This window comes from Leptopilina heterotoma, unplaced genomic scaffold, assembly GCF_015476425.1.
Source record: "Leptopilina heterotoma isolate Lh14 unplaced genomic scaffold, ASM1547642v1 Lhet_31, whole genome shotgun sequence".
Lineage (NCBI taxonomy): Eukaryota > Metazoa > Arthropoda > Insecta > Hymenoptera > Figitidae > Leptopilina > Leptopilina heterotoma.
In genome coordinates this window covers 986,899-999,324 of record NW_025111011.1, presented here as the reverse complement: position 1 = coordinate 999,324, position 12,426 = coordinate 986,899, and the positions used below count along the sequence as shown (strand labels likewise).

At 22.9% G+C, this 12,426-nt stretch overlaps 1 protein-coding gene across 1 annotated transcript in view; it reads right to left on the bottom strand.

Annotated features, from left to right (window-relative positions):
- LOC122504655 (monocarboxylate transporter 10) overlaps positions 1–11,364 on the bottom strand; it is a 198,626-nt gene extending 187,262 nt beyond the window's left edge. The window contains exon 1 of the mRNA XM_043615850.1: positions 11,115–11,364. The gene's annotated coding sequence lies outside the window, so the exon portion shown is untranslated. The remainder of the gene's footprint in view (positions 1–11,114) is intronic.
- Between the last annotated feature and the right edge of the window lie 1,062 nt (positions 11,365–12,426).

Genomic DNA, 12,426 nt, shown 5'->3' with positions numbered 1-12,426 from the left:
TAAATAATAAAATAAATTAATTTTTTCGATTTTTGGAAGACGTATATAAAAGGTAAAAGAAAAACACTCTTTTACTTTTTTATAAAATAGACGACGTTTCGGTGGTTATAATGGTTATAATTCATAATATTTCGATTGCGGGTCATTGACCCCATCGACTGTATATAACGCGAAAATTGTCACCGGCTCAGTCAGTTTGACTAATCACTCGTTTTAATATGTTTGTGATTTGTAAATTTAAATATTTTATTTTTTTGTTGTATTGCGTTTATTTATGTTTTTAATTTATTGACGTGATGTTTATTTATTGACTTTAACTAGGTAAAAATTGTTTTTTATTTTTTGTTTAAATTTAAATTTTCAAAATTTTGTTGTATTAATTTTTTTTAAAAAAATTTTTCTATTAAAGTGACCTGATGATGGTGGCGAACCTGACCACCGAAACGTCGTCTATTTTATAAAAAAGTAAAAGAGTGTTTTTCTTTTACCTTTTATATACGTCTTCCAAAAATCGAAAAAATTAATTTATTAAATAACTGTGGAAGAATTTACTAAATATTTAATAAATAATAAAAATTTCACAGGAATTTAAATATTTACAAATTTTTTATAAATTTCTTCGCGATAATTCAATTATTTTCAGAAATAATAAAATCTTTTACAGGGATTCAATTATTTTTAACAATAATAAAATTCTTTTTAGAAACTCAATTATTTTCAAAAAATTTTCTCAATTCTCAATACAATTTAATTTTAATTTCTCGAAAAATGCAATTATTCTTAAAATTTTATTAAAATTTGTCAAAACAATTCAATTATTTAAAATTTTTTTTATAAAATTCTTCGCAGTAATAAAATTACTTTTATAAACATTAAAATTCTTATCAGAAATAATAAAACTTATCTCAGAATTTTAACTATTTTTAATACAATTGAATTTCTTGAAAAATGCAATTATTCTTAAAAATATTAAAATTCGTCGAATCAATTCAATTATTTAAAAAATTTTTATAAAATATATTCTTCGCAATAATTTAATTATTTTCATAAATATTAAAATTCTTTTCAGAGATTCAATTATTTTTAAATTATTATTATTATTATTATTATTATTATTATTATTATTATTATTATTATTATTATTATTATTTTTAATAATAAAATTCTTTTTAGGAATTCAATTATTTTCAGAAATAATAAAACTAATGTCAGAATTTCAATTATTTTTAATACAATTTTAATCCAATTTCTTGAAAAATGTAACTATTCTAAAAAATTCTATTAAAATTTGTCAAAAGAATTCAATTATTTAAAAATTATGTTAATAAAATTCTTTATAAGAATTAAATTTTACGAAACATTCAATTATTCAATAAATAATTTACTTTTGTATTTAAATAATTGATTTCTCGTAGAATTTTCTATAATAAAAATTGATTTGAAAATGAATTTTAATTTAAATTTTAGATAATATGAGAATATGAAAATAATTTTTAAGAAGCTACAGTAACAATATTCTTATATTATAAAATAATGATTTTACCACTCGATCCTCTTTAATAATTATTATAAGTTGTTTAATTTCAAAAAGGTTCGAATTTGAAATTTTTGACAATCTTAATTCCTGCGTGGAAAAGTAATAATAATTAAATATTTAAAATATTTAAAAAAGAAATTATTGTTTTCAAATAATTTTACAATTAAAGATGTTCGTAAATAAATTTAACTTAAAATTTTTTGTTAATAAAATTTTTTTCTTTATTTTCTAAGAATTCATAAATTTTCAGTTTCATTTTCAATTAAATTTTCTAATTGACAAATATAATTTATAAACATTTTTTTTCTTTATTTTTAAAAAACTTTGAATTTTATTAAAACAACAATTGAAATTAAGCAATAGAATTGATGCAAATTATTTCTTTATGAAAAAATGTGAATTTTCTAAAAAAAATATTAAAAAAAGAAAATATCTAATGTTTTTCTTTCCAAAAGAAAAAAAAATGAATTTGTAAACAATATTGTTATCGAGAAATAAAAATTCTGCATAAAATGGGTATATTTCCTACGTCTTCATCAAAATATTTAACAATTAACAATTTTCTAGTATTTTTTATAAATAGAAAGGAGAATAATTTGCATAATAATTTAGATCAGTCAAACGAAATTTGTTATAGAAAAAAGCATATAACAAACAAGATATACGTATTTGTAATTAACTACACATAATTATTTATAAATAAAATTTTTTTTACAATATACATTCTTTTTCTACAATATTGACGGATTAATTTTTTTTTTCAATATACAAAATCAACGTAAATCTTTTTGTATGTATACATAATTTCGTCAAAAACACATCGACATAAATTTTTGATTGTTTTTTCATAGCAGATATGGATTTAAATAATGTATATATATGTAGCTGCGTTTGTGTGAGTGTATAAGTAAACGCGTACTTTGAAATCAAACTGCGACCCGAAGTATATATAAGAACACGCAATCCGGAAAATATTGGAAATGCATTAAATTTTGATAAAACCTCCTGACATTACATTTTGCCGTGTATGCAACGAAAAAAAGTGTCTTTCATCATAGAGAATATAAACATCATAAAATATCTCTCATAATTTTTTTTTTAAAAACTACCCATATATTGTCTTATAATAAAAAAGATTTCTCTCTTCGTAGTAAGAAATGTATTATACTAATAATAACTTTTATTATTTTAATTATAATTTTAATAATTATATATATTAATTATTATTACTTATTATTCTGTAGACAATTAAAGATAAAGCAATAATTAGTAATTATTACGTATTTAATTAGACCTAATTTTTTTTTTTTATTGAAGGTAACGAACAAAAAATTTTGCAAAAGATTTGTTACAAACAAATCGGATAGTAACAGAAAAAAAGTTAGAGCAAAAAATAAAAAAAGCTAATTTTTTTTCTTGTATTTTTGCAATGGAAAAAATAGAAATTTTTTTTTAACAGTTTGCACCGTGAAGTAATTTAAAAAAAAAACGTCGGTACAGAATAAAAATAATTTTTTCACCTACACATAAGAAGTTTGTAATCGCAATAAATAAATGAATAAAGAACACACCGACAGTGTTTCATTGTAAAAAGGAAAACCAAAAAAAAAAAGGAAAAGAATTTCAAGTATATAATTTCATTGGTACATTTGAAATAAAAATTGGTAGGCACGCATTTGACATTGTGTGTATAAAAATATATAGAAGTGCGAAATGTTCAAGAAGAGGATATAAAAGAGTTGGGAAGGGGGGGGGGAGAGAGAAAGACAGAGAGAGGGAGAAGAATTTGACTTTGAGAGAAGCAAGTTTTGATGTGCTTGCTTTTTCCTCTCTTTTTTCTCTCTGGTGGCAATTATCTACGTAACATTTCGTGTCAGCGTGCGGTTTTAAATTGCCGCTTGAGGGGTAACGTAACATGATGATCTCGTAAAAAAATCCTTTTTAAGGGTATGAAACATCTCACGCAGCAGCAATATATAGCCCTCTGGCATCGATCATCGTTAATCGATCTGTCGTGAAACATGATCAGAAAATTTTTTTAAATCTCCCATCAGAACAAATGCCTATTTATGCATGTGTCTACATTACACCTATTACACTGTGAGGAGAAAAAATTTATTCGGCCCCAATACAATATTTATTTTATTTTAATAAACATTATTTTATTCAAGTAAATATTTATTTCAATCAAATAAATTTTTTCAATTTTTTTAATATTATTTGAATTTTTCCAGAATTTTTCACGAAACAATTGCCAATTCATATTTTTAATAATATTATTCGTACATTGATATATATTGACATATAAAATTATTATTATTATTATTATTATTATTATTATTATTATTATTATTATTATTATTATTATTATTATTATTATTATTATTATTATTATTATTATTATTATTATTATTATTATTATTATTATTATTATTATTATTATTATTATTATTATTATTATTATTATTATTATTATTATTATTATTATTATTATTATTATTATTATTATTATTATTATTATTATTATTATTATTATTATTATTATTATTATTATTATTATTATTATTATTATTATTATTATTATTATTATTATTATTATTATTATTTTTTTTTTTTTTTTTTTTTTTTGCTTAGGGAATTTTGGGAAATCTGTTTACAGACACCTTGGATTCCGCACTCCAAGGTTATGTGGGGTTGGTAAAATAAAAAAAAGGGAATTTAAAAAAAAGGATAAATAAATAAATGTTATAATAAATTTAATAAACTGGCGACCTACTACCAGCCCGACCCACTAAAACCCGTAACCCTTCTTTTGGAGCCCTTTACCCTCCCTCGGAACTGTCGTAAGACTTTAGCCTTCGAGGGAGGCGCTCCAACTCTATCGCTGCTGCGACTTTGTTCTGTGTCTGCGGTTCTCCTGCGTCAATAGTTAAAAAATTTAAAACTATTTCAATATAAAAGCGGAATTAACAGCACAACAACAATAAAAAACAAAAATTTTAAGAAGTTTAAAAAGTCAAAAGATAAAATTATAAACGGATATATAAAAAAAAATAAAAATAAACGCGTATAAAATATTGAAAACATAAAATTGTACAAAGATGAATAAAAAAAACAAAACAAATTAAAAAAAATGTATAGGGACAAATAAATCACAAAATAAATTAATAAAAAACAAACAAACAAATTAAAAGCTGTTTAAATTACGCTTTTTGGCGGCCGTCGAGATCCTTCCTCGACATAACCGAGATTATGAAGTTCTCGACTTGCCGCCAATTCTCTTCCGACTGGGTCATCAGCGATACCATATTCTCCGGTGTAACTTGACTGTTTACACCTTCGAACATGGCCCGCCTCTCCAAGTCCCATTTTTTGCATGAGAAGAGGGTGTGCTCCGCGTTGTCCTCAGGGAACTGGCAATATGCACACACCTCGTTCTCGCGTAATTTAAAGCGACACAGGTACGAGTTAAAACACCCGTGACCTGTGAGCGCCTGAGTCAAATAATAGGAAACCTGACCGTGTTTCCTATTTATCCAGGTGGCGAGTGCCGGGATAAGGCGATAGGTCCATCGACCTTTTCCCTCACCATCCCATCTTTCCTGCCATCTTTCTATGAGCGCAGCTAACTTCTTACTGCCTTTTTAAAATAAAATTAGCAATTTTAAAAGTAACAGAATTTAAAAATTTTCTAATTTAAATTTTTGTTGAAAACACTAAAAAAAATTTAATTTTGGAGAAATTACAAATAATTGCAGAAATTCAATTATTTTCAAAAATAAAGTTCTTCTTATAATATTCAACTATGTTCAAAATTTGAAAAAAATTCTCGTGAAAATACCAATTATCTTTATAAATAACAAAATTCTTCTCCAAAGTTCAATTATTTTCATAAATGTCAAAAAAACTCTTGTCCTAATTTAAATTATTTTCAATATCTACTATTTTAATAAAATTTCTCAAAAAGAATTCAATTATTTAAAAAAAATCTTAATAAAATTGTATAATTATTTTCATAAATTAAAAATAAAAAAAATTTAAATAAAAATTTTAAATTTATATTTAAATAATAGGGGAGAGTCTCCAGTTGTGAGACACCTCCAGTTGTGAGACAGTCAATTATTTTTAACATGCAATATTAAAAAGCCGATTGGTTTATATAAAAACATTTCTTTTTATATGAGCCAACTTTTTCGTGTACACCGAGGCGGATATATAAACTGTTTTTGTTAAATACCAACACTGTGTGTGATAATCGACTAAAAAGCGTTTTTTCAATAAATGCAAAGTACTTTTTTTGCAATTTAATTAATTGAAAAAGGTAAATGTAATGCATTTTCTTTTAGTGTTTTCCTTATATTTTGTGATGCAACATTGCATTGTTCCAATCTACGGTTGAAAATAATTTAATTTTCCTTTTTCAAAATAGCGCCAATTTCTGGGTGTGAGACACAGCATATCACCAGTTGTGAGACGGTGTCAACACCCATCTGGGCAGCATAAAAAATACGACTTTGCAGGCATACTATTTAAATGTTGTTTTGATTCTTTTTTCTAGTATTTTTGGGCATGTCAAGTGGAAAAAAGTCAATTGATTCAGAAGAAATCAATTTTAATGCTCTTGTTGAAGCTATTAAATTGTGTTTATTTGATAGTCATATTTTGGCGAATAAATATTATTATTTAGTATATAATAATATATATTATTAATATATTTAATTATTTCTACTAAACATAACGTTTTATGTCAAACTTATTAAATTTTAGCAATTTTTAATGAGTGTCTCACAACTGGAGACATTTTTTTTTTTGAAAAAAGCGATGTGCTCGGAAAATGTATCGTAAAATTTTTTGAGTTCATCGAAACACTATACTTTCTTTTAATAAAAGTTGTGTATTTCTGTTACCTTTCGAACGGTATATTTTATTTACAATTTCGTTTGACCGTTTACAATTTACGGGTCAAAAATGAAACCCGTCTCACAACTGGAGACTCTCCCCTACATTTTTTTAATGAATTCAATTATTTTCATAAAAAATAATTTAAAATTCTAGAAAATAATAATTGAATTAAAATGATAAAAATAATTTTGATAAAGTTACAGTAACAATATTCTTATAATATAAAATAATGACTTTATCTCTCGGTCATTTTTAATTATTATAAAACATGAAGAAATCGATCACTCCGAGTCTTCGACTCGGAGTCTATCTTCATGTTTTCTAACAATATTTATATTTTGTTTAATTTCAAAAAGGTTTAAATTTGAAATTTTTGAATGTCTTAATTCCTGTGAAAAATCCTGTTACAAAAATAAGATTAAAAATAGAAATTGTGCAAATATTTTTCTTCTTTTTCTAAAACAAAATAATAATTTTGTTAAAAAAATTGTGATTCATAAACAAAAATAATGCAAAATAAATAAATTTTCTATTTCTTAATCACAGTTGCTTAACAATTTTCTAATTTTGTTTAGAAATAAAGAACAAAAATGTGCATAATTTCAATTTGACAAAACATAATATTTAACAAAATTTTAGTCTTTTAGTGAAAAGAAGTTAAAAAAATTCTGATGATTTCTATTTGTCATTACAATTTTGAATTAATTATAAAATAAATATAATTATAACATTCATTAATAATAATAAACACTACATTTTCCAGTAATCTGTTCGCAGTTTGAAGTTAGTTGATGTTTACTTTTTTGTTTCTTAACTTTTTTATAATTTTTCTTTTCAAATATTTTCAATTTTTAAATTAATGTTTGGAAAATTATCGAATTGTTGCAAAGAATTTTATCAAAAAATTTGATAATAATAGAATTCCTTCAAAGAATTTTATTATTTAGGAAAATAACTGAATTGTCGCAAGAATTTCATTAAAATTTTTAAAAATCCTAATTAAATTCTTTTAAAGAATTTCTTTGAATTTTTTTTAAACTAATGGAGTTTCTTTAATAATTTTAATTGAAAATTTTGAAAGCAATTGACTTTTATGAAGAAGAATTTTATTAAAATTGAATTGAAAATAATTGAATTGTTCCAAAGAATTTCTAAAAATTTTAGAAAATAAATTAATTTTATGGTTATATTTGAAAATTTAAATTCTTTCGAGGAATTCTATTAAAATTGTTTTGAAAAGATTTGAATTTCTATAAAGGATTTTAGTATTTATTAAAAGAATTGAATTTTTTCGAGAAATTCAATTAAAATTGTTTCGAAAATAATTGAATTTCTTTAAAAAATTTCATTAAAATTAAGTATATTCAAAATAATTGAATTCACCACAAGAATTTTATTATTTTTTGAAAATAATTTAATTCTTTCAATTTTTTTGACGAATATATTTACAATTTGCATTAAAAGTAATTTAATTTTTATATAGAATTTTTAAAAAATATTTTGAGAATAATATTGAATTATATTTAGAGAATTTTAAATTCTTGTTGAAATTGAATTTTATGGAAATTTTTGAAAATAATTAAATTCTTTCGTGTAATTTTATTTAAATTTGATAAAAAATAATTTAATTCCTGAAAAGAATTTTTGTATTTATAAAAATAGTTTAATTGTTTCGAAGAATTTATTAAAATTTTAGGAAATAATTGAATTTTATGGAAATATTTTAAAATATTTGAATTCATCCGAGGAATTCAATTAAAATTGTTTTGAAAATAATTGAATTCCTGCGAAGAATGTTACTATGTATAAAATTAATTGAACTTTTGCGAAGAATTTTACTATTTATAAAAAATATTTGAATTTTTTCGAAGGGTTTTTTAAAATTTTAGAAAAAAATTAAATTTTTTCAAAGCGTGTTATAATTTTTTAAAAAACTGAATTCTTCCGAGGAATTCAATTAAAATTGTTTTGAAAATAATTGAATTTTTGTAAAGATTTTACTATATTTAAAAAAATAATTGAATTGTTTAGAAGGATTTATTAAAATTTAAAAAAAAATGGAATTCTATCGTGAAATTTTATTAAAATTTTTGAAAATATGAACAGTAGTAATAATTAATTTTGTACTTAATAAGTGAGTTTTTAAAATTTTGAATATGAAATTATTGAAAAAATTTATATTTGAAAATAAAAAATTTTGTAATTTGCATAACAATAATAAATTGAATATCACGTTCTGCGCGTAACGTTTGCTAATAACACAGGTCAACAAAAAAAGACTTACTTTTTTTTATGAGATAGCGGAATGGTTTCCTATGTATTTTTGGACGCTGAACACGATCCCGACTTCCAAAATTGCCCATCACGTCAGGATTTTGAGAAAAGTGGGGGTAAAGACCCCAAAAACGCTTTTTTGAGAAATTTCAACATTTATTTTCTCTTTAACCTGACGTGCTAGAGACTTCCACAAGGTCTTAAATTAAAGCTTATAATGTGCACTAAAAGACCAATATCCATAAAATAAAAAAAAATAAAATTTTTTTTCAAAAAATGGGATTGAAGACACCAAAAATTTGTGTTTTTGGATTGCTTTAATAGACTTTTTGCAATTGCTTGGATTCGCATGAAAATGGTTACTTGGGGTTTTTGGGGTCACTGATTACGAATCCGATATTAGTTTGCAAAAATTAAAAATGTCGGATTCGTAATCAGCGACCCCAAAAACCCCAAGTACCCATTTTCAAGCGAATCCAAGCGATTGCAAGAAGTCTATTAAAGCAATCCAAAAACACAAATTTTTGGTGTCTTCAACCCCATTTTTTGAAAAAATTTTTAATTTTTTTTTATTTTATGGATATTGGTCTTGTAGTGCACATTACAAGCTTTAATTTAAGACCTTGTGGAAGTCTCTAGCACGTCAGGTTAAAGAGAAAAGAAATGTTGAAAATCTTCAAAAAAGCGTTTTTGAGGTCTTTACCCCCACTTTTCTCAAAATCCTGACGTGATGGGCAAATTTGGAAGTCGGGATCGTGTTCAGCGTCCAAAAATACATAGGAAACCATTCCGCTATCTCATAAAAAAAAAGTAAGTCTTTTTTTGTTGACCTGTGTAATAATATAATATACAATATCTATCTAAAGTTAACAAAAAACAAAAGTATAAAAAAGACAATTTCAGAGTATGACGGACAAAAAAAGTGAATGAATGAAAGAACATTCAAATTATTATAGTTTATTTATTACTATTGTTATAAAAATGTTTTTATTAATAATTTATCACACTTAAATAACCATATTATTTGATTCAAGTAAATATTTATTCGCATCAGATAATTTTTTTTTCAGTGTGATAAATTATTAATGTAAAAATTAATAATAATAATAATAATAAATATATATTTGACTATTATATGCATATAAATGTGTGTGGTATAACGATACATGGAAGTGGGCACGTATTATTTGCGTGTCTCTATAGTTGTGGCGCTTAAAAGGCGCATTGTGTAAAGTAATCTATTTATTGAAAAAAGTATATCGTTCAGAATCGCCGATCGAGGATTTACTCGACGATTTAAATAAAATTCGTTCGAGCAATTTACAGTAGAGTGGACGACCATCATAGCCGGTTGCACACGAGTTTCGTGACTGGAAATTTTTACTGGTTTGACTCAAAACTATTTTTCAAATCAAAGAAAGCTTTCAAATACCGCAAAGTACCACTCATGCTTTTTCTTTTCTTCAATTTATAAATTCACATCAGATATTTTACAAGAACTAACATTTTTTATCGCTATTTCTCCACTTCAACCTCAATATTAACAATGACCAAAAAAAATAATAATAATGAATATTTACAATTGCAAAAGATGTTAATAATAATAATAGAAATGAAAAGAATAATAATAGTGGTTCTAGTAGCAGTACTAGTAGTAGGAATAATAATAATAATAATAAAATAATTTCTATACTCCTTTCTCAAGTAGATAAATAAATAAATAAATAAATAATTAAAAAAAAATTATAATGTTAATTTAGCTTCGAGAAATAAAAATTTAATAGTAATTAAGTATATAATATAGATAAAATTATTGACAGTATTGTTATCATTGTCATACTTATAATTATAATTTATTATTCACAATAATTTATAAAAGATACTAAAAATTTTAATTCCCTTTTAAATAATCTTTCTACAAAAATACCGTAACGTAATTGCCAAAAATATTTGTTTAAATGTTTATATTTTAGCAAATATTAAAAACAAATAAAACAGAATAAAAATGATACGAATTCTAGAGGAAAGCAAACAAAAAAGAAATTAATAAAATTAAAATTTTAATCTAATAAGAAAGAAGAAAAAAAAGAAAAATTAATAGGGGCCTAAAATTAATAATATAGTTTAATTAATTTAATAGTTTAATAGTTCAATAGTAATAGTTTAATAGTAATAGTTTAATTAATTATAAATTAATTTTAATTAGTTATTAATTACCAATTATTAATTATTAATAATTATTAATTAATATTATTAATATCAATAAAATAATAAAATAAATGAAAAATTAAGGAAAAAATCGAATGAGACAAATATGATAAAATATAACAAACAGAACGAACATAATTTGCAATTTAAAATAATAATTAAATAAAATTAAATTTCCATAAAATTAAATTACTTTTAGTTGTTGTTCCTCTTCGTCCCTTTTTTCCAAATGAGAAATAAATAAAATCCAATATTTCACTGACCAAATACCAAAAACTCTTGATACGAAAAAAGTATTTTTCTTATTGCAAAACTATTTTTTTCAAATCAAATTTTCAAAAAAAATTAAAAACTATTTTTGAATTTAATACGATGATTGAAAATTGGCAAATAGAAATTAACAAAAAATCAGTCGAATCATGCTCAATCGACTGTCCGGGACGAGAGCGGTCGCGCGACTGAAAACTAAAGACTGCTTTACACTCGCAGCATCCCTATCAGCGACCTTCCACAGGAAACGTTAGTCATCCCCTACTCTTTGCGCTTTTCTCCATCTTCAGATCCTAATACTCTCCCTTTATTTATTTTTTTTTTAATATATAGATACCATTTACTTCCGCCTATCTGTCCCTTTTGATTTTTTTTCCCTCTCTCATAATATAATATTGTACCTTGCATGATAAACATCACAAAAATTGTTCCACATTTTTCAACAAGTGCGACTTCATTTTACATTTTTCCCCACATAAAGTATTATCACTCATCGAAAAAAAAGTAAACAGAAACTTAAAAAAAAAAATTATAATCTCCGGAGAAAAAAAATTACTAAGCGAAAAATGATGGCAATTTGTTTAAGATACTTAAAAATTATGCGTCATAAAATCATTTTTATATAGCTCAAGAATTTAAATATACACGTTCAATGTAAATTTAATTTTTCTCTTCAAATTTTAATATATTGAACAAAAATTTCATTGAATTAAATTTAAAATTTTTAATAAAATGAAATTTTATATTGAAAATTATTTTTTAATATAGTAAAAAAATATAGTTGTTTAAAAGAAATTTTTTTCTAAAATAAAATTTATTACAAAAAATATTTTTTTTTCTTGAAAAATAATAATATGAAAATTACAATCGTTATTTATGTGAAGGAAATATAAAAATGTTTATAAAAATTATAATTTTGCTATCAAGTAAATAAACAAAATTTCCGGTTTATAACAACTCTGATTTTTCTCGTCTTTAACACTCGAGAAGAAAGCTGGTGATAATTAATAAAGCCATGAACTAATTATTCTAACTATAGCAATTAATCAAGCAGAAAATGTCAGTAAAATATAACTGAAATAATAGCCATGGGATAATAATAATAATAATAATAATAATAATAATAATAATAATAATAATAAAAATAGATATTATTATTATTGTTAATAAATAATTGTAATAACAAATAATAATTATTATGTTTTAAATTATGATATCTAGTTTATTTACGTTTA